Here is a 26,762-nt window from a genome sequence, read left to right on the forward strand (position 1 = left end):
ATTGATCTTGAAGACTTGGAGTAATAATTTGATATTCGAGTAATTAAATCGAATATACTTAGAAAATCATTTGTAAAATCTTAAAATTCATTTATACTTAATTTGTTATATCGAAACATCAAAATGTTTTCAACAATCTCCCCCTTTTTGATATAACAAAACATGTGTGTAATTTTAAGATTTTCTTTGAAAATAAATTTTGAAAAATTAAGTTTGAAATCACTCCGCCATACTTTAACACTTCTCCCCTTTAAAACATTTTAACACTTTAACATTTCTCCCCCTTTTTGTTAAATCAAAAAGACTTAAAAATCGATTTAAACAAGGTTTTAAAAAATATATCCAATTGATATATATATAGCTTAAGCTCCTAAGATCAAAGATCAAAAGAGAGATTAGCCATTAATTTCATAATTAATATTCATAATCAAATGTGAAATAGCATAATTGGTCATAATGAACTAATATGATGCAAAAATTAAGAAACATTAAGCTCAAAATAATAAAGTTAAAATCAAACCAAATACATATAATAAGTTCAATCAGCCAAGCATCCAAATCATAACTCCTAACAAATTCAAACATTTAAGGATCCAAAATAAACAATCCAGAAACATCAAAATCAATCCAAGTTTTAGAAAACCAATAAAGCATAACAAGGAAACAAATATACTCCATCGGAGGATCGGGAGGAGGAGGATAATGAGCTCGAACTTCAAGAGTGAGAGTTTCCATTCGTTCATGAATCTCCCGCTGAAACTCAGTAATCTGAGACTCCATGGAGGCAAACCTCAGATCAAACAAATCTAAGAAAGATAAAAAATATGATGGCGTTTGATCTTCTTGCCGTGCTGGTTCCGGTGCAGGCTCATCGTCTGGTATGTGATCGTTGATATCTTACATGAGCTCCTGAAATTCTGGATCATTGTCAGCAGCCGGAGCCGGAGGAGGAGGAGGAGCACGAGAGGAGCTAGGAGCAGCTCGTGAAGAACTCATTCCCGGAGTTTGGTTATCGAGTCGAAAGACACCGGTTTCATCGTCTTGTTTCCAATCCGCTTTCTTCAACGAGGTGAGATTGATTGGGTTTTGGAGAGGAATATGATTGTCAAGAGAGACATTTAGACCGAGTTTGATAAAAAGGTTACTAAGAAGACATCTATAAACTAATGTTTCGACATGTTTTGAAGGAACAATGTTTATGATATCCACTAGTTGACTAAAAATAATGTGGGGTAGATTTATTTTGTTTTTATTCTTGAGACAGTGCATCCACCATAAATCCCTAGCACAAAGAGTGGAGTACCTACCTCCGGATAGTATAAACCACCAAGAGATCATCAAATGAAGAAAACGATCGTGATGAGAACGTAGAGTACTAACACTAGCGTTTGGAACATAGGGATAATCCACAGTTTCATTCTCATTAAATAAACCTTCGTCATCTAACCCAAAACGGAAAGCTATAGTCTCGGGGTCAATATTAATATATTGACCTAAAAGATATGATCTAATTACTATAGTCCCACATTGAGTTTGGTTTTGAATGCATACACATTAGAGTAGAAAATGTGAACTAACTGACGATAGACGATAGGTTTGAGGTGAACATTTTATCAAACTTCCATGTTTTGAGAATCGGAAGGTATTCGAAGTCAATATCAATCATGGCTTGAAGAAAAGGAATACACTCTTCCCGGATTCTATAGGATTGGAAAGAATTTATGTACCTAGAGTACAAGTCGTCTCTACGATGTTCAGGCATATTAAAACAGGATCCTATAAGAGATGTAGGAGGAGGAGGAATGGGATTAGGAGGTTGGTTTAAACGAGAACTACTCGATGAAGTTCTAGGGCGTTTGGTTTAAAACAGTACAACTCTTGTTGCGTAGCCATAATCCAATGTTCATCTTTTAATGCTTCTTTAATATTCTTAGGCTCTATGCATGAGATAAATGCAACATAATTACAAATATTTCTAAGAGAAGATCGAGTTGTTACCCCTTTGGATGGATCACCTATAATTTCACCATCCTTGACATAGTTGTACTCTCTTGGGTAAAATACTTCCCTTTCTTCAATGGTTGGATTCTCGAGAGGATCATGGGTTTCCTCATCTTTTGTTTCTTCCTTTGATGATGGTTCTCCAACGTCATGTCTAACATCATTTGTATTTATAACACCTACATCATCATTCAAACAAGAATCCTTCCTCGGAAGGAGATTATCATCAAAAACAACATGTATAGATTCTTCTACAACCAAAGTTCTTTTATTAAATACTCGATAAGCTTTAGAATTTAAGGAATAACCTAGAAAAATTCTTTCATCACTTTTAGCATCAAATTTTCCAAGATTGTCTTTACCGTTGTTTAAAACAAAACATTTACATCCAAAAGGATGAAAATAGCTAATGTTAGGCTTTTTAGTTTTAAAAAGTTCATATGGGGTTTTCTTTAAAATAGGCCTAATCATTACTCGATTAATAACATAACAAGCGGTATTTGTGGCTTCCACCCAAAAATATTTTGGCAAATTGTTTTCACAAAGCATGGTTCTAGCCATTTCTTTTAAAGTTCGATTTTTCCTCTCAACAACTCCATTTATTGAGGGGTTCTAGGTGCTGAAAATTATGGCTAATACCATTTGAATTACAAAATTCAGTAAATCCTAGATTTTCAAATTCAGTTCCATGATCACTCCTAACACTAGTTATAGAGTAACCTTTTTCCTTTTGAATTACTTTTGAAAACGTTATGAATTTTTCTAATGCATCATCTTTAGTACTTAAGAATAGAACCCAAGCATATCTAGAATAGTCATCTACCAAGACAAATGCATATTATTTTCCACCCAAGCTAGTAGTTCTAGATGGCCCAAAAGGATCTAAGTGGATCAATTGTAATAGTCTACTAGTTGATACATCGTTAATGGATTTAAAAGAAACTCGCTTCTGTTTTTCTTTAGCACAAGCATCACTGATTTTATCATTATCAAATTTTAGTTTAAGAAACCCTCGAACTAAATCACCTTGAATTAGCCGTTGCAAAACGCTCATACTAGCATGTCCTAGTTTCCTATGCCATAACCAACTATCATGCTCATCCTTAGCAACTAGGCATAATTTAGTCATATCAATAGAATCTAAATGCACCATGTAAATATTTCCTATTCTATGACCAACAAGCATAATCCGATTAGATGCAATGTCAATGACTTTACAATCATTAGTTTCAAACATGACATTGAATCCCTTATCACATAATTGATTAATACTCAAAAGATTATGCTTTAACCCATTCACATATAAAACATTTTTAATTTGTATGGAAGAGGTATTACCTATTGTACCTATACCTTCAATGTGACCTTTTAAATTATCACCAAAAGTCACTTCTCCTCCATTTTTTTGCGTTAAGCTCTATGAACCAGCTTTTGTCCCCGGTCATGTGTCTTGAGCATCCACTATCAAGGTACCATGAGTTTGAATTTATTTCTCGTGCCTTTGTAGCAATGCTCCTTTTCCTACAAACATAGATTAATTTTTAATTTTTGGGACCCAAATTCTTTTGGTTCCATATTCATTAGTTTCCAAAATCCTAGTCCCGTTAGGTATCAATTTGTGTAGGATATCATTATCTTTAGTAGTAATGAGTCCTTTAGGAACCCATATACTTCTAACAATTTTTCCATTAGAGATTCTTCGGGGACCTCTATGATTGTAGCTTTTAAAACTTTTTCTAACAAAGTTTGATTTTGAATTTTCTCCATTTTCAAAACGTTTTGTTCCAACTTTATCAAAAGAAGCTTTAAGATCATCAATTTTCTTTTGATGATCATCATTGACCTTTGAAAGTAAATTTTGCAAATCTGAATTTTTCTTTTCAAATTCTTCTAGTTTGATTTGCAAATCTTCAATTTTACTTTCAAAATCATTGTTGGCCTTGGATATGATCTTTTTTTCATTTTTCATTTTTCAATTTTGAGACATCATTTTTATATTTTAAAAACAATTTCTCATAATCCGAAGCCAACCCATTATATTCCTCTAATAACTCATCATAAGATAAATCATCTAATTCAGATGAGTTAGAGGTTACCTTAGAATCTTCCTCGAATGCCATGAAGCACAAGTTTGCTACTTCTTGTTCCTATTCATCGGAACCTTCTTCATCGCTCCATGTAGTCGCATGAGCCTTGTGCTTATTCTTTGATTGACCCTTTCTCTTCAATTGTGGGAATCATATTTGACATGCCTCAGCTTTTTGTATTCATAGCAAATGATAGGGTCCTTCTCTTTTGGTTCATTTTTGATGTCTTCATTTCGATTGAATTTTCTTCCTCGGTAAGGTCTCATCATTTTTCTGAACGGTTTGGCAAACAATGCCATTTCCTCGTCATCACCATCTTCATCCGAATCACTCTCATCTTTTATGGATTTGAGAGCAACTCCAATGTTTTTCTTTTTCTCCTTCTCCTTTGGTGTCTTATCAATCTTATCAAGTTCCACCTCATCTTCAAGCATCATTTCATGAGTGAGGAGGGAACCAATTAGCTCTTCAAGAGTCAAGGACTTTAGGTTCTTAGCCTCAATGATTGTCGTCTTCTTGGATTGCCACGATTTTGGAAGTGAGTAAACTAACTTCCTCATAAGCTTTTCATTTGGAATGATCTCTCCATATGATTTGACACCATTGACAATTGTTGAGAATCTATCCGTCATAGCTTTGAAATCTTCATTTGGTTTCATCATGAAATTTTCATAGCTATGTGTTAGAAGACTAATTTTAGATTATTTTACCTCGTCAGTGCCTTCATGAGTGACGTGTAGTTTATCCTATATTTCTTTGGCGGTTGTACAAGATGAAACTCTTCCATATTGATTTGGTCCAAGAGCACAAAATATGATATGGATGGCTTTGGAGTTGATCTGGAACATTCTTGTCTCTCCTTCACTCCATAATCTTGGATGATTGAGAGGATTGATATATCCATCTTCTACAACATTCCATGCTCCCATGTCACCTGCTTGAATGAAATACATCATCATATTCTTCCAATAAGCATAGTTAGTTCCATTGAATAAAGGAGTCTTGTTGACAGGCATCAAATCGAAATCGGAATCGACATTTAAAGTAGAGGCCATTGATGACTTGATAATCGATGTAACTCTTCCCGAATCAACTCAAGAGGCGATTAAACCTTCAAATGAGTGAGACTCTGATACCAATTGTTGAGTTAATCGATCGATGGAATTGGCCAAGAGAGGGGTGAATTGGAAATTAAAATTTTGGTGGAAGCTTTTGCAGAAAATTGAAAAGATTTACACAGTAATTTAGAATGGTTCGACTTTCTCAACCAAAGTCTACGTCCACTACCTTAGCTATCCACACTAAGGATTTTCCAAAAAATTCACTAATTTGTTCTTTCTTTTGAGGCCAAAGAGATAACCTTACAACTCCCTCAAGAATATACCCCAATTCTTGAGAACACTCTTTCTCAAAGAGAAGATTACAAATTTGCAAACTTACAAGGAAATCCTCACAAGGTAGATTGTTTGCACAATTCTAGAACAAATAAAAGAACACTAAAAAATGAATACAATTGAGTACAAGTAGTGTTCTTTGAAAGCAAAATGAATATTGAATGAAAAATAGGCTTGAAATGCTCAAACTTAAGGTTTGATGCTTTCTCTTTGATTCTCTCTTGATTCTTGTTTCTTGTGTTTTCTTGTTATTGATTAATGGATTATAAGCTTGTTTAAATACACCTTCAAATGATTCTGAACGTTGGGGATGATTAGTGGAGTCAATAGATCTGTTTAAGTGTGAAAACAATTAATTAAATCAGTTGGGAGCGTCAGTGCATCGATGCATACCCAAGGTGCATCGGTGCATCAAGTGTAAAATTCAAATATTTTGACTGTTGGACCCTTAGTGCATCGGTGCACTAAGAGTGCATCGATGCATAAAATGCATTTGATGTTTCAAAATAGCTAGAGTGCATCGATGCATCAAATGCATTCGATGTTTTCATAAAACTTTGAGTGTATCGATGCATAGTATGTGCATCGATGCATGAAATGCATTCGATGTTTAATTTATTCCATGGTGCATCGATGCATGGATTGGTGCATCGGTGAATCACTCTGAAAAATTGATTTTAGGCTTGATTTTGGTTCAAAATACTTTGTGAAAATTGTTTTAAAAATATATTAAGTATAAAACAAAATTTTACACATTTAGTAAGGTTTGAAATTGATCTTGAAGACTTGGAGTAATAATTTGATATTCGAGTAATTAAATCGAATATACTTAGAAAATCATTTGTAAAATCTTAAAATTCATTTATACTTAATTTGTTATATCGAAACATCAAAATGTTTTCAACAACTTATATCAATAGTATCGATACTTATTTGATCAATACTGATACTCTCTTTCTCCAACGACTATATTTTTTTATTTAATATAGGAAGTATTGATACTCAAAGCACGAGTACCAGTACTCATGGTTTTTGGGCAACATTTATTGTGTAAAATTCCATCCCAACAAATCTATTAACTCTTACAATTACTAAAACGACTAAAATTGAATGAATTGTATAAAAACAAGATTTCAAGTCATATGTAAAGATAAGAGGTCACAGAGAAAGCCAAAGAAATCAAATAGATTCAAATTCAAGTCAATATTCAATATTTCTTTTACTTTCAAAGAACAGTCTTGTACTCAATTTTTTTTTATTTCTCAAGTGTTCTTATTTGTTCTCGAATTATGAAAACACATTCCTAATGAGTTTTTTCTAAGTTTGTAATTTGTAAATTTCTCTTTGAGAGAGTGTCTCAAGAATTTGTGGTATAATTCTTGAGGGAGTTATAAGGTTACACCTTTTCCTCAAAGGTTGATACAAATTAGTGAACTTTTGAAAATCCTTAGTGTGGATAGCTAATGTAGTGGATGCAAACTTTGGTTAAGAAAGTCGAATCACTCTAAAATTCTTGTGTTCAATTTTTTGAATTTTTCTTTAAGGTTCCATAATTGTTTTTTCCAATTCACCCCCTCTTGGATATCTTATCATTTTGATTGACTCAATAATTGTTATCAGAGTTAATCTCATTTGAAGGTTTAACATCCTCTTGAAAAGATACTTATAAGAAGTCAATCATATTATCATTAATGACCACTCAATCTACTTCTGGAATTTTTTATGAGTCTCAATCCATAGAAAAAGCCTCCTCATTTCAATGATGATAACTATTCTTATTGGAAGAATAGGACAATGATATTTATTCAAGCCACCGATTATTCGGTGTGAGTTGTCATCACCGAAGGATCATCCATTCCTTCTAAAGCACAAGGAGAGTTAGTTGTACTAAAGGTCAACTTGGAATGGACCGATGAAGACCAACTGCTTGTTCAACTCAATGTAAAGGCCATGAACATCCTATTTTGTGCACTAGGCCCCGACGAGTATAGTAGGGTGTATTCTTGCATAAATGCAAAAGAGAATTGGGACAAGCTTGAAGTCACACATGATGGTACAACTCAAGTGAAGAAATCGAAGATTGGGATTCTTACAACCAATTATGAGAATTTCAAAATGAAGCCCAATTAAGATATCAATGTCATGTTAGATCGATTCACTGCCATCATCAATGAGCTAATGGATTTTGAGAAATTCTAAACGAATAAAAAAATTACGAGAAAATTTCTCAATAGATTGCCAATATCTTGGGAATCCAAGGGGTTGGCTATTGAAGAAGCCAAAGCCTTGGAGGTTCTTAGACTTGATGAGCTCATTGGGTCATTTCTCACCCATGAGATAAGACTCAAGAATATAAAAGAGAATAAAGTGAAAAAGAAGAAAGTTGGGATTGCTCTTAAATCTACCAAAGAGAAGAGTGATTCAAGGAAGAAGTTCAGGAAATGGTAATGTTTTCCAAAAGGGTTAGAAGATATTTGAAGTCCAACAAAGGAAGAAGATTTCAAAGAAAAGAGGGCTTTAAGAATGAATCCAAGGAGAATGACCCCCATCATTTGTTATGAGTAAAAAAAATAGGGGCACATAAAGTTTGAGTGTCCTCAATTGAAGAAGAATGGGTCAATTAATAAGGTATAAAAGGCACATGTAGCTACATGAAGCAATGAAGAAAAACAAGAAGTATCCAACTTGTGTCTCATGGCTATTGAGGGATAAACTAAGGTAACCTCTATTTCATATAATTTAAATGAATAATCTTTTGATGAACTACAAGAGGCTTATGATAGATTGACCTTAGAATTTGAGACCCTGCTTTCAAACAATAAGAAAAATATTTTGAAAATAAAAAATGAAAATTATCTCTTAGCTAAGACCAATAATGAACTTAAAAGTAAGATGAAATATATGCAAACTTGATGAGTTTGAAAAGAAAAAATAATATTTGTTTAACTTACTTTCTAAAGTTGATGATGATCATCAAAATGAATTTGATGATCTCAAGGATTCTTTTAACAAAGTTATATCAAAATATTTTCAAAAAGGTATACTTCCAAATCGAACTATGTTAAAATTATGTTTAGAAAATAAAAACATAGAGGCCCCTAAAAAACCTGTAATGGGAAAGTTTTTTATGAGAATTTGGGTCCCCAAAGGTATCATTGCTATTAAAGACAAGGGTATCCTAGAAAAATGGATACCCAAGGGACTGGATTATTGGGAAATAATGCCTACAGACCCAAAAGAATTTGGTTACAAAAATTAAAAATTTAATATATGTTTATAGGTGGAGGAGCCTTGCTACAAGGCACAGTAGTAAGTGTAAATTCATTGTACCTTGATAGTGGAGGCTCAATACTAAAAGTGGAAGAGTGACTTTTGGTGACAACTTTAAAAGTCACATAGAAATTGTAACATCCTCAATACCGGGTTAGTGATTAAATTGTAAAGTTTCAGAATTTAGTGATTAAAGTAGAATAATTGAATAGTTTAATGAGTTATATAGAAATGTTGTGTAGGATTGAAGTGTAAAGAATAAGAAAGTGAAGGACAAAATGGTAATTGGAAAAGGGAAATAATTTAATTGTTATGATTATATAAGTTTCCACATGGAATAGGGTGGAGAAGGATATAAGCTTCCAGAGTTCTCTTCTTCTCTTCTTTTCTCCATACGTGAAGGCTCAAAGAAATGATGAGTTTTCTTATGAGATGATTATTAGATGAAATTTAAGTTTTGTTTTGATCATTATATGCTAATTAAGCTTAAGGAAAGTTTAATTTGTTCTAAAACAACAAGATGATGGAGTTATGAAGGATTAAAGTAAGGAGGTGAATAAGTGAAATCTTGATAAAAAGGTATTAATTAAATTTCAAGACTAAATTTTACTTGTCATTAGTAGAATTAAGGAATATGAAGTGTTAGAATGGGAATTAGAACATGTTGGAAATTGAGTGTGACTCTTGAATGTCATATAAAGGATAAAATTTTGAGTTTAAGAAAGTGATTATTGAATACAAATGAGCGTAAGTATATGTATGCAAGTTAGGGATATTAAAGGAGGTGAAATATGAAGAGTTGAGCTGAAAAGAGAGTTATTTTCGTGCTCAAAAATGATATTTCTGGGCTAGGGGTATCAGTACCCATTCAACAGGTACCGATACCCTCTCAAATGAAAATAATCACAGAATTTAATGAGGGTACTGATATCCCAAGTTAGGTACTGATACCCTCTTGAATGAAAAACTAACAGAATGTAATTAGGGTATCGATACCTAGTAGAGGGTATCGATACCTAGTAGAGGGTACCGATACCTACCTTAATTAAAAGATTAAAGTAGTCTTTCTTTTGGTTTAAGAAGTGATAGATTAGATGATATCAATTAGAATTCTGATATGGATCCATGTATGATTATGTAGATACTAAATGAAATCTCGTTCTGGAACAATCGAAGGATTATGATCAATTCAAAGCAACAAGGCTATGGTGAGTGCATACTAGAGATGTAGTTCAAAGGAATTAACACTTTTGATAAGTCTATTTCCTAGATTAATTTAATAGTATGATAGTTATGAACATACATACATTACAATCTTTATTAAACATGCATAAGTCATATATGTTGACATATGATTTGATACATGATTCATGTGAATATACTCAAATACTTATGTTACATGATATGAGATTAATGGTTATATGCACATAGGAAATGTGATAGAAGAAATTAAATATGTGATTACAAGGGAAATGATACAAGTATATGAATATATGAAACATAATATTAATGCCCAGGTTATGTAATGTGAGAGCTATAGGTATAGTTGGCATGCCAAGAGTCGAGGGTTTCATAGGTCCTTTGGGACAACTCATAGGTCCTTTGGGACATACTCATAGGTCCTTCGAGAAAAATTTCATATGCCACTCAGTGGGAATTATACGAGCTGTGGTGACAATAAATGTGCACAACCTCTATGTACTCGAATACCTTAAGTTCTCAATATATACATGGGCCTATAAATAATATGGAAAATGTGTGTATTGCATTATAGGTTATCATATTAATATTGTTTATAGCAAATCATATGAATGAAATGGAATTGTGAATGATAGTGATGATTTTATATGAATAACATGTTACATATTCATATATATAGGAAATGCATTATTACAGATTTATGCCTCACTAATTCTATGACTTAGCGTGTAAGTGATTTACATGTAGGTACAGAAAAGTAAGAAGACTGGTCTTAGAAGCAGCAAAGCAACATATCCTCATTTGAAGATCATATCAGAAGCACCTTACATAGTATGTTGGTTTATATTTTATGTGTTGGCATGTAAATAGAGTCATATAGGATGTACGCTCTGATCGAGGTGTAATGTTTTGAACTTGGTAATGTAAATATAGTTTTGTGTTGATGAAAGTTTTAAATTTACTATGGTTTCATAAATGCACAAGCTTTAAAAAGTCAATATGACACCTCATATTCGTATTCGGGTCGAATACGGGTTGGGGGTATTACATTTAATGGTATCAGAGCTACGGTTTAGTCTATTCTTGGCATAAACAGAAGTCCAAAGTGTCTTAAAAAGTGTACATGTCAACATAGTAGTAAGAACTTCTTATATGATAAGATTAATGAGTATGATGTTTAGCTAATATAGATATTTGATTATGTTTTATTAGATGTCCGGACAAGATAGCTCCTGAAGTGAAGCGGGAGATGAGAGATTAGCTGAGAGCAGTAATTCACCTGCCCTGGCCAGGCAAGGTGAAGAACAATCATCTTCTGGAATGCCTGTAGCTGATCAATATACCTTTTTCAATACGTTGGACGCGGTATTGGTGCGTTTTCAACCTTTTGTTACTTTAACTCTGAGAATGAATGTTGCAAAGCAGTTGAAGGGTTTAGGAGCTCCAAAGTTTTGAGGTGAAGCCGAAGAAGGTCTCGTTGCTGTAGACCTTTAGCTTAATGATGAGAATATTATGCTAGAAAGACTCAATTGTTCTGATGTGGAGAAGCTAGACGTAGTACTCTCCTTTCTTCGTGGGCAAGTGAGAATATGGTGGACAAATGTCACATTGAGGATGGAAAGTGATCGTGTGACACAGTCTCTATTTCTAGAAGAATTTTGGCACAAGTATATAGGGGACTAGTTCATCAAACAAATGAAGCAAGAATTTCTGAACTTAAATAAAATGAACCGTACGGTGTATGAATATGAGTGTGAGTTCAAAAAACTAAGTCGTTTTGCAGCGGAACTAGTACCTACAGAGAAGGATGCCTGTGAATGGTTTGTGGAAGGCTTGCGCCCGACGTTGAAAGAGATGTTGATTGTGTTGAATTTGTCTTCATTCCAATAAGTAGTGAACCGTGATAAAGCTCTAGAAAGAGATCAAAATGAGTCATTTGGGGAGAAAAGATCCCAACCATTCAAAAGAACTGGAGCTTTATCGAGTTCTGCACCGCCCAAAAGAGGTAGAGATTTGAACTTTCGATCTCAAGAAAGGTCAGAATCGGTGGCATCCTCTGCTAGAGGATCAAATCAGATTAGAGTCACGCAGACTCAATCTGTAGGTTCTGGTGAAGGGAGAGCACAGTAGAGTCAAGTTAGACAGTTTCAAATTTTTGGGAGAAATCATAGTGGCACATGCAAAGTTAAAACGGGAGCTTGTTTCCGATGCGGGGAAACATGGCATTTTATGTGAGATTGTCCTTTGAGGGCCAAAGAGCCTGCCCAACCAGAAAGATCTGCTTCAATGTCTCAGAAGGGACGAGGTAGAAGTAGAGGATGAAATCCGATAGAATCTGCTACTCAGCAGGAGGTTCGATCCAATGCTCGGGTGTATAACCTCAAAACTAATAAAGAGCAGGATGATCTAGAAATTATAACATGTATCTTTTTACTGTGGAATAGATGTGTTATGGTATTGATTGATCCGGGATCTACCTATTCATACATTAATAGTAAGATAGTGAAAGAATTGAACATTCCATTAGAAGACACCAGTATGAAGTTATAGTTATGAATTTGTTAGGGCACAGTGCTCGTGTTAATAGAAGGTGTCGAGGGTGTCCCATACGGATTCAGGGAATTGAATTCCCTGCTAATCTGATGGAATTACCTTTTGACAAATTTGAAGTAATCTTGGGAATGGATTGGTTATACTGTTATCATGCAAATGTTGGTTGTAGATTAAAGAGGGTAACATTAGTCAACTCAGATGGGTAGAAGTGGTAGTATTCAGTGAAGGATGAAATCCATTGTCGAATGTTATTTTTGTGATGTCAGTAAAGAAGCTATTACTACAGGGACGTCAGGGGTTTATTAAGAATGTGATGGATGTAAGAACTAAAGAGATGGGATTGAGGAAATTCCCATTGTGCGAGAATTTCCTGATGTATTTTCTATAGAGTTACCGAGTTTACCTCCGGATAGAGAGGTGGAATTCCAAATCGAAATAATGTCGGGAACTGCACCTATTGCGATGACACCAATCAAAATGGCTCCATAAGAGTTGCAAGAATTAAAGATTCAGTTGCAGGAGTTATTAGACAAGGGATTTATAAGACCGAGTGTTTCGCCATGGGGAGCTCTAGTATTGTTCGTCAAAAAGAATGACGGATCAATACGTCTCTGTATAGACTACAGACAACTCAATAAAGTAACCATTAAGAATAAGTATCCTCTCCTTAGGATTCGACGATTTATTTGATCAGTTGAAGGGAGCTTCGTCTTCTCTAAGATTGACTTGCGATTGGGATATCATCAATTGAATGTTCAAGAGATATATATTCAAAAAACCGCATTTAGAACGAGGTATGGTCACTATGAGTCATTGTAATGCCCTTCGCAGTTACAAATGCACCAGCTGCTTTTATGGACTTGATGAATCAAAATTTTTCAACCTTATTTGAACCAATTTGCAGTGGTGTTTATCGATGACATATTGGTGTATTCAAAGACAAATGAAGAGCATAGTGCACATTTGAAAATAGTCTTGCAAACTCTTCGAGACAAAAAGTTATATGCCAAACTATCCAAATGTGAGTTCTGGTTGAATGAAGTTATATTTCTCAGACATGTGATTTCTACGGAAGGAATTCGAATGGATCCTCAAAAAGTAAAAGCTATCCTTGAGTGGGAGGTTCCCAAGAATGTATCTGAAGTTCAAAGTTTTCTAGGACTCGTTGGTTATTATCGAAGGTTCGTTAAGAACTTTTCGATGATCGCTTTACCATTGACCAAGTTGATGAGAAAAGGTGTGACGTTTCTGTGGACCCCTGAATGTCAAGAAAGTTTTGATATGCTAAAAAAGATTTTGACAGAAGCTCCAGTATTAGTTCAATCGGAGTCTGGTAAAAACTATGTGGTCTAGAGTGACGCGTCCCATAATGGCTTAGGATGTGTACTAATGCAAGAGGGTAAAGTGGTAGCATATGCGTCGAGGTAATTAAAACCGCACGAGAAGAATTATCCAACGCATGACCTGGAGATGGCTGCAGTAGTATTCGCCCTGTAGATCTAGCGCCACTACTTGTATGGTGAATGATGTTATTTATATACAGATCATAAGAGTTTGAAGTATCTGATGACCCAGAAGGAGTTAAATTTAAGGCAAATGAGGTAGATAGAATTTCTAAAAGATTATGATGTTGTAATAGATTTCATCCTGGAAAAGCAAATGTAGTAGCGGATGCTTTAAGCTGAAAGACGTTTGCAGCCTTACGAGCCTTGGATGATAGGTTGTCATTGAATGATGATGGTGCTTTATATGTAGAATTAATCCTTCGACCATCATGGATAGATAGAATCAAAGAATTGCAAGATAGAGATGAAGAGTGTTCAAAGAGGTTGCAGCAAGTAAAGAATGGAGAACTTACTCATTATGAGATCAAAACTTATGGGAATTTGTACTAACGAGGGAGACTAGTAATTCCATATGATAAAAAATTTATAAATGAGTTGTTAATAGAAGCCCATTGTAGTCCATTGACTATGCATACAGGAGGAAATAAAATGTATATGGATCTCAAGAGTCGGTATTGGTGGCCTTGAATGAAGAGAGACATTATGGAATTCGTATCCAAGTGTTTGGTTTGTCAACAAGTCAAAGTTGAACATCAAGTTCCGTCCGGATTATTGCAGCCCAAGTCGATTCCTCAATGGAAATGGGAAAATGTAACGATGGACTTTGTGATGGGGTTACCTTTGACTCTAAACAAAAGAGATTCAATTTGGGTGATTGTACATAGATTGACTAAATCAGCTCATTTTATTCCAGTGTGAGCAGATTTTTCCATGGATAAGTATGCCGAGTAATATATCAGAGAGATTATACGGTTGCATGGTGTACCTATTTCCATAGTTTTTGATCGAGATCCTCGATTTACTTTGAGATTTTGGAAGTCATTACATGGAGCATTAGAAACTCGATTGAATTTTAGCACAGTGTTTTATCCTCAGACCGATGGACAATCTGAACAAACTATTAAAATCCTAGAGGACATGTTGAGAGCTTGTGTGATTGAATTTAAAGGATCTTGGGAAAAATATTTGCCACTTGCTGAATTTGCTTCTAACAATAGCTATCAGTCGAGTATCAAAATGGATCCCCATGAAGTTCTATACGGGAGGAAGTGTTGTACGCCTTTGAACTGGTATGAGCTTAAGGATCGAGAAGTTCTTGGTCCTGAATTAATTCAGGAGGTGGAGGAAAAAATTCTTGTAATCCAGAATAATATCAAAGCTGCCGCAGATAGACAGAAATCATATGCAGATCTGAAAATGAAAGAAATTGAATTTCAAGTTGGTGATAAAGTATTTTTAAAAGTATCTCCATGAAGAAGGTACCGAGGTTTGGTCAGAAAGGAAAGTTGAGTCCTCGGTTTATTGGACCATATGAAATTGTAAAAAGAGTGGGACCAGTGGCATACCAATTGGCCTTGCCACCGGAAATGAAAAAATTAATAATATTTTTCATGTCTCAATACTTCGGAAGTATAGATTGGATCCCTCCCAAATCGTAACACCAAAAGAGATCGAGGTGCAACTGGATTTGACTTATGAGGAAGAACCGGTTCAAATTTTAGCTCATGAGGTTAAGTAATTGAAGAACAAGACTATTCTATTGGTTAAAGTCTTATGGAGGAATCACAGGATTGAGGAAGCAACGTGGGAACACAAAGAGGATATGAGAAATCAATACCCACATCTCTTTGCCCATTGAAAATTCGAGGACGCATTTTCTTAAGGGGGAGATTTGTAACATCCTCAATATCGGGTTAGTGACTAAATTGTAAAGTTTCAGAATTTGATGATTAAAGTAGAATAATTGAATAGTTTAATGAGTTATATGGGAAATGTTGTGTAGGATTGAAGTGTAAAGAAGAAGAAAGTACAGGACAAAATGGTCATTAGCAATGGGAAATAATTTAATTGTTATGGTTATATATGTTTCCATGTGGAATGGGGTAGAGAAGGAAATAAGCTTCCAGAGTTCTCTTCTTCTTTTCTCCATACGTGAAGGCTCAAAGCAAATGTGAGTTTTCTTATGAGCTGATTATTAGCTGAAATTTAAGTTTGGTTTTGATCATTAGATGCAAATTAAGGTTAAGGAAAGTTTAATTTGTTTTAAAACAACAAGATGATGGAGTTAGGAAGGATTAAAGTAATGAGGTGAATAAGTGAACTCTTGATAGAAAGTTATTAATTAGATTTCAAGACTAAATTTGACTTGTCATTAGTAGAATTAAGGAATAGGAAGTGTTAGAATGGGAATTAGAACATGTTGGAAATTGAGTGTGATTCTTGAATGTCATATAAAGGATAAGATTTTGAGTTTAAGGAAGTGATTATTGAGTATGAATGAGTGTAAGTATATGTATGCAAGTTAGGGATATTAAAGAAGGTGAAATATGAAGAGTTGAGCTGAAAAGAGAGTGATTTTCGTGCTCAAAAATGATATTTTTGGGCTAGGGGTATCGGTACCCATTCAACAGGTACTGATACCCTCTCAAATGAAAATAATCACAAAATGTAATGAGGGTATCGATACCCCCCAGTTAGGTACTGATACCCTCTTGAATGAAAAACTAACAGAATGCAACTAGGGTATTGATACCTAGTAGAGGGTACCGATACCTACCTTAATTAAAAGATGAAAGTAGTCTTTCTTTTGGTTTAAGAAGTGATACATGTATGATTATGTAGATACTAAACGTAATCTCGTTCCGGAACAATCGAAGGATTAAGATCAATTAAAAGCAACAAGGCTAAGGAGAGTGCATACTAGAGATGTTGTTCAAAGTAATTAAGACTTGTGATAAGTCTATTTCCTAGATTAATTTCATAGTATGATAGTTAAGAACATACATACATTATAGTCTTTATTAAAAATGCATAAGTCATATATGTTGACATATGATTCGATACATGATTCATGTGATTGTACTTAAATACTTATGTTACATGATATAAGATTAATGGTTATATGCACATGGGAAATGTGATAGAAGAAATTATATATGTGATTACAAGGGAAATGATACAAGTATATGGATATATGAAACATAATATTAATGCCCATGTTATGTAATGTGAGAGCTATAGGTATAGTTGGCATGCCAAGAGTCGAGGGTTGCATAGGTCCTTCGGGACAACTCATAGGTCTTTCGGGACATACTCACAGGTCCTTCGGGATAAATTTCACATGCCACTCAGTGGGAATTATACGAGCTGTGGTGACAACAAATGTGCACAACATGTATGTACTCGAATACCTTAAGTTATTAGTATATACATGGGCCTATAAATAATATGTAAAATGTGTGTATTGCATTATAGGCTATCATATTAATATTGTTTATAGCGAATCATATGAATGAAATGGAATTGTGAATGATAGTGATGATTTTATATGAATAACATGTCACATATTCATATACATAGGAAATGAATTATTATAGAATTATGCCTCACTAAGTCTATGACTTAGTGTGTAAGTGATTTACACATAGGTACAGAAAAGCAAGAAGACCAGTCTTAGGAGTAGCAGAGCAGTGTATCCTCATTTGAAGATCAGATCGAAAGCACCTTACATAGTATGTTGGTTTATATTTTATATGTGTTGGCATGTAAATAGAGTCATATATGATGTACACTCTGATCGAGGTGTAATGTTTTGAACTTGGTAATGCAAATATAGTTTTGTGTTGATGAAAGTTTTAAATTTACTATGGTTTCATAAATGTACAAGCTTTAAAAAGTCAATGTGACACCTCAAATTCGTATTCGGGTCGGATACGATTGGGGGTGTTTTAGAAATTGGTAATAATTCTTCCATATTAATTGAAAATGTGTTATATGTCAATGGTTTGAAGCATAATCTACTTATTATAAGTGAATTTTGTGATAAAGGATGCAATGTTATTTTTGAGTCTAATGCTTGTAAAATAGTTAAAATTGTATCAAACATGTTTATGCTTGTTGGACATAGAATATGAAATGTTTGCATGGCACATTTAGATGATATTGTTTCCTCAAATTTATGTGTAGTTTCTAAATATGAAAATGATTCATGGTTATGACATATAACATTTGGACATGTTGGCATGATCATATTAGATAAACTTGCAGAAAGTGATTTAGTAAGAGATTTACCAAAGCTACAATTTGAATTAGACAAAAACATTTGTGCATGTGCTAAAGGAAAGCATAAAAGAGTTTCCTTTAAATCCATTAATGATGTTTCCTCTTATAGAGTGTTGCAATTGATACACATGGATTCATTTGGGCCTATTTGGACTACTAGCTTAGGTGGAAAGCAATATGCTTTTGTTCTTGTTAATTACTACTCTAGATTTACTTGGGGTTTTCTTTTTTAGTACTAAAGACGAATCTTTAGAAAAATTCATCACATTTTCAAAAATAAACCAAAATGAAAATATTTGTTCAATTTCTAGTGTTAGGAGTGGCCATGGAATCAAATTTTAAAATATTGGTTTTGAATATTTTTTCAATTCTTGTGGTATTAACAATAATTTTTCAACTCCTAGAATACCTCAACAAAATGGAGTTATTGAGAAGAAAATATAATTTTAAAGGAAATGGCTAGAACCATGCTTTGTGGAAATAATGTGCCAAAATATTTTTGGATTAAAGCCAGAAACATCATTTGTTGTATTATTAATAGTGTAATGATTAGGCCAATTATAAAGAAAAATCATATGAGCTTTTCAAAAATAAAAAGCCTAACATTAGTAACTTTCACCCTTTTAGGTGTGATTGTTTTGTGTTAAATAATGGAAAAGGTAATCCTGGAAAATTTGATGCAAAAAGTGATGAATGAATATTCGTTGAATATTATATGAATTCTAAATCTTATCAAGTATTTAATAAAAGAACTCTAGTGGTAAAAGAGTCTATTCATGTTATTTTCGATGATAACCCCTTTAGATGAAGAATTCTTGTGTTGAAGATGATATAGGTATTATAACATCAAATGAAGTTGGTGAACCATCATCTAAAGAGGAAATGCAAGAACAAACACAAAATGTTCATAAGAAGCCAACTATAGAGGAAAGGGAAGTCTCTTACCCTAACCAGTACAATTATGTCAAGGACGGTGAAATTTTGGGTGATCCATCCAAACGGATAACTACTAGATCATCTATTAGAAATATTTGTATTTTTTTTTGCTTTTATCTCATGCATGGAGCCTAAGATATCAAAGAAGTATTAAATGATGAATTTTGGATAATGACTATGTAACACCTAAATCCAATTAAATAAAAACTCAGAGGGTTTGTGTATTACACAAGACCAACGAAGCGGCTAACCCAATTTTTTTCTTAAAACATTTCATTTTTCAAATCATAATGCATCTCATGAAATAAAACAAGATAGGAATAATTAAGTTTACAAAATCAGGGAGCTCCCAAAATATTCTCAAAATAAAAGTAAATTTAAGAGTTATGACTCAATTAAAAAAGGATCTATGAAATACATGCCCACTAAGAAAATCAAGACATACTCTGCAACTACTGATATCTAGAATCTGGCTGGCTAGCTATAAGCTCCCAAATCTGGCACCTACTAACCTGCTATCAGAAACAATTTCGAACACTGAGTTACGAGCTTAATGCCATAAAAACAACTACACTATACTACATGCATTCTTTAACTACGAATGCTTAGCAAGTTAAGTCACACCATAACAAAATACATCAAGCATATATTATAGCATAATATCGTGCAGTAACACATTATATGAAACCATGTTATGAGCTCTTCATTTAGTCACTGAAGTGCCTTAGCACTAATACTAAAGTGCTTCAGCACTGATACAAAAGTGCATTAGCACTGGGGGAGAGAATCCAAATATCTCTGCTCACAAACTATAATAGCACATGCATATGCTCAAGTGGCTCGGGTGTCCTCATTGTTTCTCAAGTGTCAAGCAAAGTCTACTTTTATGCCACATAAGTTATTGTTTTTGTTCTAAAGCTTTTGTATAATGTTCTCACTTGTAATATTATTAAAGAAGTCTCGATGCCCTCACAACCCCCTTTTCAAGCTTACAAACTTAATAGAAATTTCTGCCAAAACCAGGACGATGGTATCAATACTAACCTTGTGGTATCGATACTACCATGAGTATCGATGCAAAAATTAGCTTCGATGTTTCAAAATAATTCTTAGCATCGATACTCCTATGGAAAGTAACGACACTCTACCTCTGGTATTGATACTCCCACGAGTACCGATACCAAAAATGGCTATTAGAATCTATAAATTTTCCTTGATATCGATACTACCCCTCGATTATTGATACCCACTCTGAGATATGGATACTCATTGAATGAGTATTGATACTACTAACCTAAAATTCTCTCTTCTTAGGGGTATACGAAAGGAAGTGTTGGTACTGTTCTTTGAGTACCGATACCCTGCTTGAAAATACCATGTATAGGTACAAAAAATATTTTCTAAAACCCCTGAAAAGCCTCTCTAAGGTTACCAAACGTTAAATCTTATGGAAGTTTTCAAGAACAGATAATGGGCCATTTTAAAACAACAAAAGGCTTGATTTCATCAAAACCCACCAAGAACCATTTTATACCCATGAACACAATAAGCAAGAAAAACATAGATTTATGACGTACATATGGTAGAGGGAAGATATTTATGTGTTACCTTAACTATAGGTGATATAAAAAGACTCCAAAGATCACCACCCAAGCACCAACTTGTCTTTGTTCTTAGCCTTTAAGCACTATTCCAACTCTTTCACTTACCATAAGAAAAAGAAGTGATTAAAATATCGTTTTAAGACTCTAAGAGAGTAGATGCATGTTTCTAAGCACTTATGAACAACTTAGAAATAATCTCAAGCCCTAAAACCAAAACCTCTCTAAAACCCACCTTTTAGCCACCATTGCCAAACCTTATAATTTTTTTGTTAAAAATGAAACTCTAAGGGTGTAGATTACCTTTATTACCTTTATAATTTCATACTAGCCTTGTTGAGCAATAAAGTTTTCACTTTTAGAAAATTTAAAGAGAAAAAAACAAAGGAAAGAAGAGATGAAGAATATGAAAAAGAGTGAAGAAAATGAAGGGAAAGTTTTCAGTTTTTACCCCCATTTGACATCACCAAACTTAATAATTTTCATCCTTATTTTCAAACAAGGGTCTAATTGTTACTTTAGTCCTTCCTCTTTTTATCCAAATAAAAAATACATTTTTTATCACCTTGTGGGTTTTCCTATAAGAACAAGTCTTTCATCTTTGACCCATATGATTAAGTTAGCATAATATAGGCACTCTAAGTCTAACGATAATGCCCAAAACTACTAACTCAATTTTTGGGGCGTTACAACTCTCCCCTCCTAAAAAGAATTTTATCCTTGAAATTTTCCTGATCCGAACAAGTACAGGTACAATAGTTGCATGGCTTCCTCAATTTCCAACATTGTTTCCTCCACTCTGTGATTCCTCCATAGGACCTTAACTACCGATATCGTCTTGTTTCATAATTCCTTGGCCTCTCAGACCAAAATATTTAATGGTTCCTCAATATATGACATGTCTAGGTGAACTTCGATTCGCTCCAATAGAACCACATGCGACGAGTCTGATAAAAAATACCATTTTTATCACCTTGTGGGTTTTCCTATAAGCACAAGTTTTTCATCTTTGACACATATGATTAAGTTAGCATAATATAAGCACTATAAGCCCAAAGATAATGCCCAAAAACTACTAACTCGATTTTTGGGGTGTTACAACTCTCCCCTCCTAAAAAGAATTTCATCCTTGAAATTTGACTGGTCTGAACAAGTACAGGTACTATAGTTGCATGGCTTCCTCAATTTCCAACATTGTTTTATCCACTATGTGATTCCTCCGTAGGACTTTCACTACTGAAATCGTCTTGTTTCATAATTCTTTGACTTATTGGGCCAAAATATTTAATGGTTCCTCAATATATGACATGTCTAGGTGCACTTCGATTCGCTCCAACAGAACCACATGCGACAAGTTTGATGGGTACCCCCGAAGTACGAACCCATGAAACACATTATGAATACACTCCATCTCAAGCGGCAAGGCTAGTTTATAGGCTACGTGACCAACTCTCTCAGGAATCTCATAAGGTCCAATGAAACACAGGGTCAATTTTCCTTTTTTTCCAAATCGAAAAACCTTCCTCCATGGTGACACTTTAAGAAACACCTTGTCTCCTACACTAAACTCTATGTCCTTCTGTTTCAGATCCACATAAGACTTATATCTATCAAAAGCATCATTTAGTCAACCCTGGATCAATTGTACCTTATCCTCTATCTCTTGAATCGAGTTTGGGCCAACCAACTTTTTTTCACTAAGTTCCATCCAACGCAAGGGAGTCCTACACTTTTTCCCATACAACGCTTCTCAAGGCGCAATCTGAATGCTAGTTTGGTAATTGTTGTTGTAAGCAAACTCAACCAATAGAAGGTGATTATCCCAACCACCTATAAGGTCAATGACATAGCATGACAACATATCCTTGAGAATCTGGATAACTTTTTCTAATTGTCCATCTGTTTGTGGGTGGAATGCAGTCCTAAAATGTAGATGAGTACCTAAAGCATCAAGCAACGCCTTTCAAAATCTCTAAGTGAATCGTGTATCTCTATAAAAAATAATTGACACGGGTATCCCATGAATTTTCACAAACTCCTTGATGTAAAGTTGTGCTAGCCTCTCCAAGGTGAAATCCATTCGCATGAGTAGAAAGTGAGCGAACTTGGTCAATCGGTCCATCATTACTCATATGACATCATGCTCTTGACAGGTCCTCGGTAATGTTGTAACAAAGTCCACGGTCACCCTATCCATTTCCATTGAGGTATCTTAATTAACTGAAGCAAATTGGAGGGAACCTGGTGTTCCGCCTTGACTCTTTGACAAACTAAACACTTGGATACGAACTCATATACCTCCCTCTTCGTACATGACCACCAATATAAATGTCAAAGTTCTCAGTACATATTGTCACTTCTTGGGTGTACGAAAAATGGATTGCAATGGGCCTCCCCAAGGATTCTTTCCCTCAACTCTATATTACTGGAACACAAAGTTGGTCTCGAAAATATAACATGTTTCCATCTCTCAATTCAAACTCCGACAACAATTCTCGACAGACTCGGTCTGCCCTAGCCATAAAATGCTCATATGTTGCTTGTAAGTAATTTACTTCTTTAACAAACTCTGGCTCAACTCAGAGTTCTACTATTAAACCTCCATCTAAGGTCAAACCCATCCTATCTAAAAACATTTGAAGGTCTAACATCGACTAGTGGCTCAAAGCATCAACCAACACATTATCTTTTCTTGGGTGATAGTATATAACATAGTCATAATCCTTTAGTAACTCGACCCAATAACGTTGTCTAAGATTCAACTCCTTCTGTGTAAGCATATACTTAAGGCTCTTATCATTCGTGAAAATGTAGCATTTTTCCAAAAAAGGTAATGACTCAAAATTTTCAAAGCAAAGACTAATGCGGTCAACTCCAAATCATGGGTGGGATAGTTACATTCATGAGTTTTAAGTTATCGCGAATCATACAAAACTTTCTATACTGTATAAGGACACACCCTAGTCTATTCAACAAAGTGTCACTAAACACGGTGTATTCCTTACTAGGCTCAGGTTGTGTTAGAACATATGCCTGAGTAAGAATTTCCTTCAACTTATCGAAACTTTGCTGGTATTTTTCATTCCAAACAAAAGGCTCACCTTTTGTAGGAGTTTATACATAAGAGCGATAATAATGAAGTCTCTTTTCACGAAGCGACGATAATACTTGACAAGTCCAATGAAACTACGTACCTCGGATACGTTCTTCGGTAGCTCCCACTCTAACACAACTTGAATCTTTTGGGGATCTACTCGAATACCCTCGATGATTAACATGTGCCCAAAAAAGGTACTTCGGACAACCAAAACTCACATTTGTTGAACTTTGCATAGAACTGACATTCCTTGAGTGTTTGGAGTACAATTCGAAAGTGGGGTTCATGATCATCCTCTGACCGATAGTAAACTAAGATGTCATCGATGAACACCATGAAGAACTAGTCTATGTAAGGGTGGAACGCTCGATTCAACAAGTCCATAAAAGCTGCGGGTGCATTGGTAAGTCCAAATGGCATCACTAAAAATTCATAAGGTCTATATATAGTTCCCTAAACGCCATCTTGGCTAGATCAGCTTCTTTGACTTTCAAATGGTAGAAACTTGACTTTAGATCTATATTAGGAAACACTATGTCCCCCCTACGTTGATCGAACAAATCATCAATCCTTAGAAGTGGATACCGATTTTCGATCGTCAACTTGTTTAGTTGGCGATAGTCGATGCACAGCCTCTTCGACCCATCCTTTTTCTTTACGAATAACACCATCACTCCCCATGGCTATAGACTCAGATGAATGAATCCTCGATCCAAAAGTTCCTAAATCTGATCCTTGAACTCTTTTAACTTAGTTGGTGCCACGCGATATGAAACGATGGACATTAGTGTCGATCCATGTAACACTTCAATGTTAAACTCTAACTCTCGATCTGGCGGTAATCTGGACAACTCCTCAAGAAATATCACGGGGAAGCCTTTCATAGTACAAATACCCTCAAACATAGGGCTCAAAACTCGAGTGTTTACCACATGAGCTAGGAATACCTCGCAACCTTGTCTAATAAATCTTTGAGCAGCTAATGTCGAGATAATCCTTAAAGTTCCACGATTTTCATCTCTTGGCATTACCACCTTGGTACCATCCTCGCTCCTAAGTTTGAGTTGCCTAGCCTTACACTTTAATCTCTCATCTTACTCTGATACCACTAAATATAACACCCAAATCTGATTAAATTAAAACCTGGAAGGCTTGGGTATTACATAGGACCGCCGAATCAGCAAACCCAAAATTTTTCTTAAAATCATTTCCTTTTCCAAATTATAATTCATCTCATGAAACAAAATATGATAAAAATAGTTATGTTTACAAAACTAAATAGCTCCCAAAATATTCTCAAAATATAAGTAAATTCAAGAGTTATAACTCAATAACAATAGGGTCTATGAAATACATGCCCACTAATAAAATCAAGACATACTCTGCAATTGTTGATATCTAGAATCTGACTGGCTGGCGATAAGCTCATGAATTTGGCACCTACTAACCTGTGAACGAAAACAATTTTGAACGCTGATCTACTAGCTCAATACCATATAAATGACTCCACTATACTACATGCATTCCTTAACTATGAATGATTAGAAAGTTAAGTCACACCACAATAAAATGATCAAGCATTAATCATAGCATAATATCGAGCAGTAACACATCATATGAAAGCATGTTATGGGCTCACCATCTAATCAAGGAAGTGTCTTAGCACTAATACTAAAGTGCCTCAACACTTATACAAAAGTGCATTTGCACTGATACAAAAGTGCCTTATCATTAGGGGAGAGAATTTAGATATTTCTACTCACAAACTCGAATAGCACATGCATGGGCTTAAGTAGCTCAGGTGTCCTTGTTGTTTTCCGAGTGTCAGGCGAAGGCTAGTTTTATGCCACATAAGTTATTGTTGTTGTTCTCAAGATTTCGAATAATATTCTTATTTGTAATCTTATTAAAGAAGTCTTGATGCCCTCATAACCACTTCTTCAAGCTTAAAAACTAAATATAATTTTTTACCCAAACTAGGATGATGGTACCGATACTGGGCCTATCAGTATCGATATTGGCCTTAGGTATTGATACTGCCCCGAGTATCGATACCAAAATCAGTTTTGATGTTTCAAAATAATTACAGTATCGATACTCCTATAGGAAGTATTGATATTATACCCCTGGTATTGATATTCCCATGAGTACTGATACCAAAAATGGCCATTGGAATTTATAAATTTTCCTTAGTATTGATATTACCCCTCAAGCGTCAATACCCACTCTGAAATTTCAATACTTATTGAATGAGTATCGCTACTACTAGCCTAAAATCCACTCTTCTTAAGGGTATACGAAAAGATGTATCGGTATTGTTCTTCAAGTACTGATATCCCTACTTGAAAATGCCTTGTATAGTTACGAAAAGGATTTTCTAAAACCCTTACAAGCCCCTCTAAAGCTACATGTAACATCCTAATTATCGGGTCTGTGATCAGAATGAAAGATTGTTAAACTCAAAGGTTTAATTAGAATAATTTGAATATTTAAGGATTTATGGTGGAATTTATGTGTAGGGCTAATAACAATTTTGGAATTTTGGAGAGGGTAAAATGGTCTTTTCACTTTAAAGATTTTATATTATCTCTTTTAAGGAAGGTAATACGTGGAATAGAGGAAAAGTCTATAAACATTTCTTTCTTCTTTCTCCTTGCCTGTGGAAGAAATTGCAAAGGTAAGTTTCCATGATTTTTGTTGGTTTCTAAATATTTAGGTTGGTGTGGGTAGTTTGGGTCTTATATAAGCTTAAGGAAAGCTTGTATAGGAGTTAAACAACAAGATGGGTAAATTAGAAAGGGGTTTGTAAAATGGGTTTTGAAATGAAATTTTGATATGGATTTGAGATATTTGACTTGATAATGAGCTAACTAAAGGATTAGAAGTATTAGAAATGATTAAGAGCTTGGTTGAAAACATGGTATGATTTTTTGATGTAAGTGTTTTAGTGAGATTTTGTATGTTAGGGAGTAGTAATTGAGGACAAGTTGGGTTGG

Source organism: Hibiscus syriacus, unplaced genomic scaffold (assembly GCF_006381635.1).
Source record: "Hibiscus syriacus cultivar Baekdansim isolate YM2019G1 unplaced genomic scaffold, ASM638163v2 tig00116989_pilon, whole genome shotgun sequence".
Lineage (NCBI taxonomy): Eukaryota > Viridiplantae > Streptophyta > Magnoliopsida > Malvales > Malvaceae > Hibiscus > Hibiscus syriacus.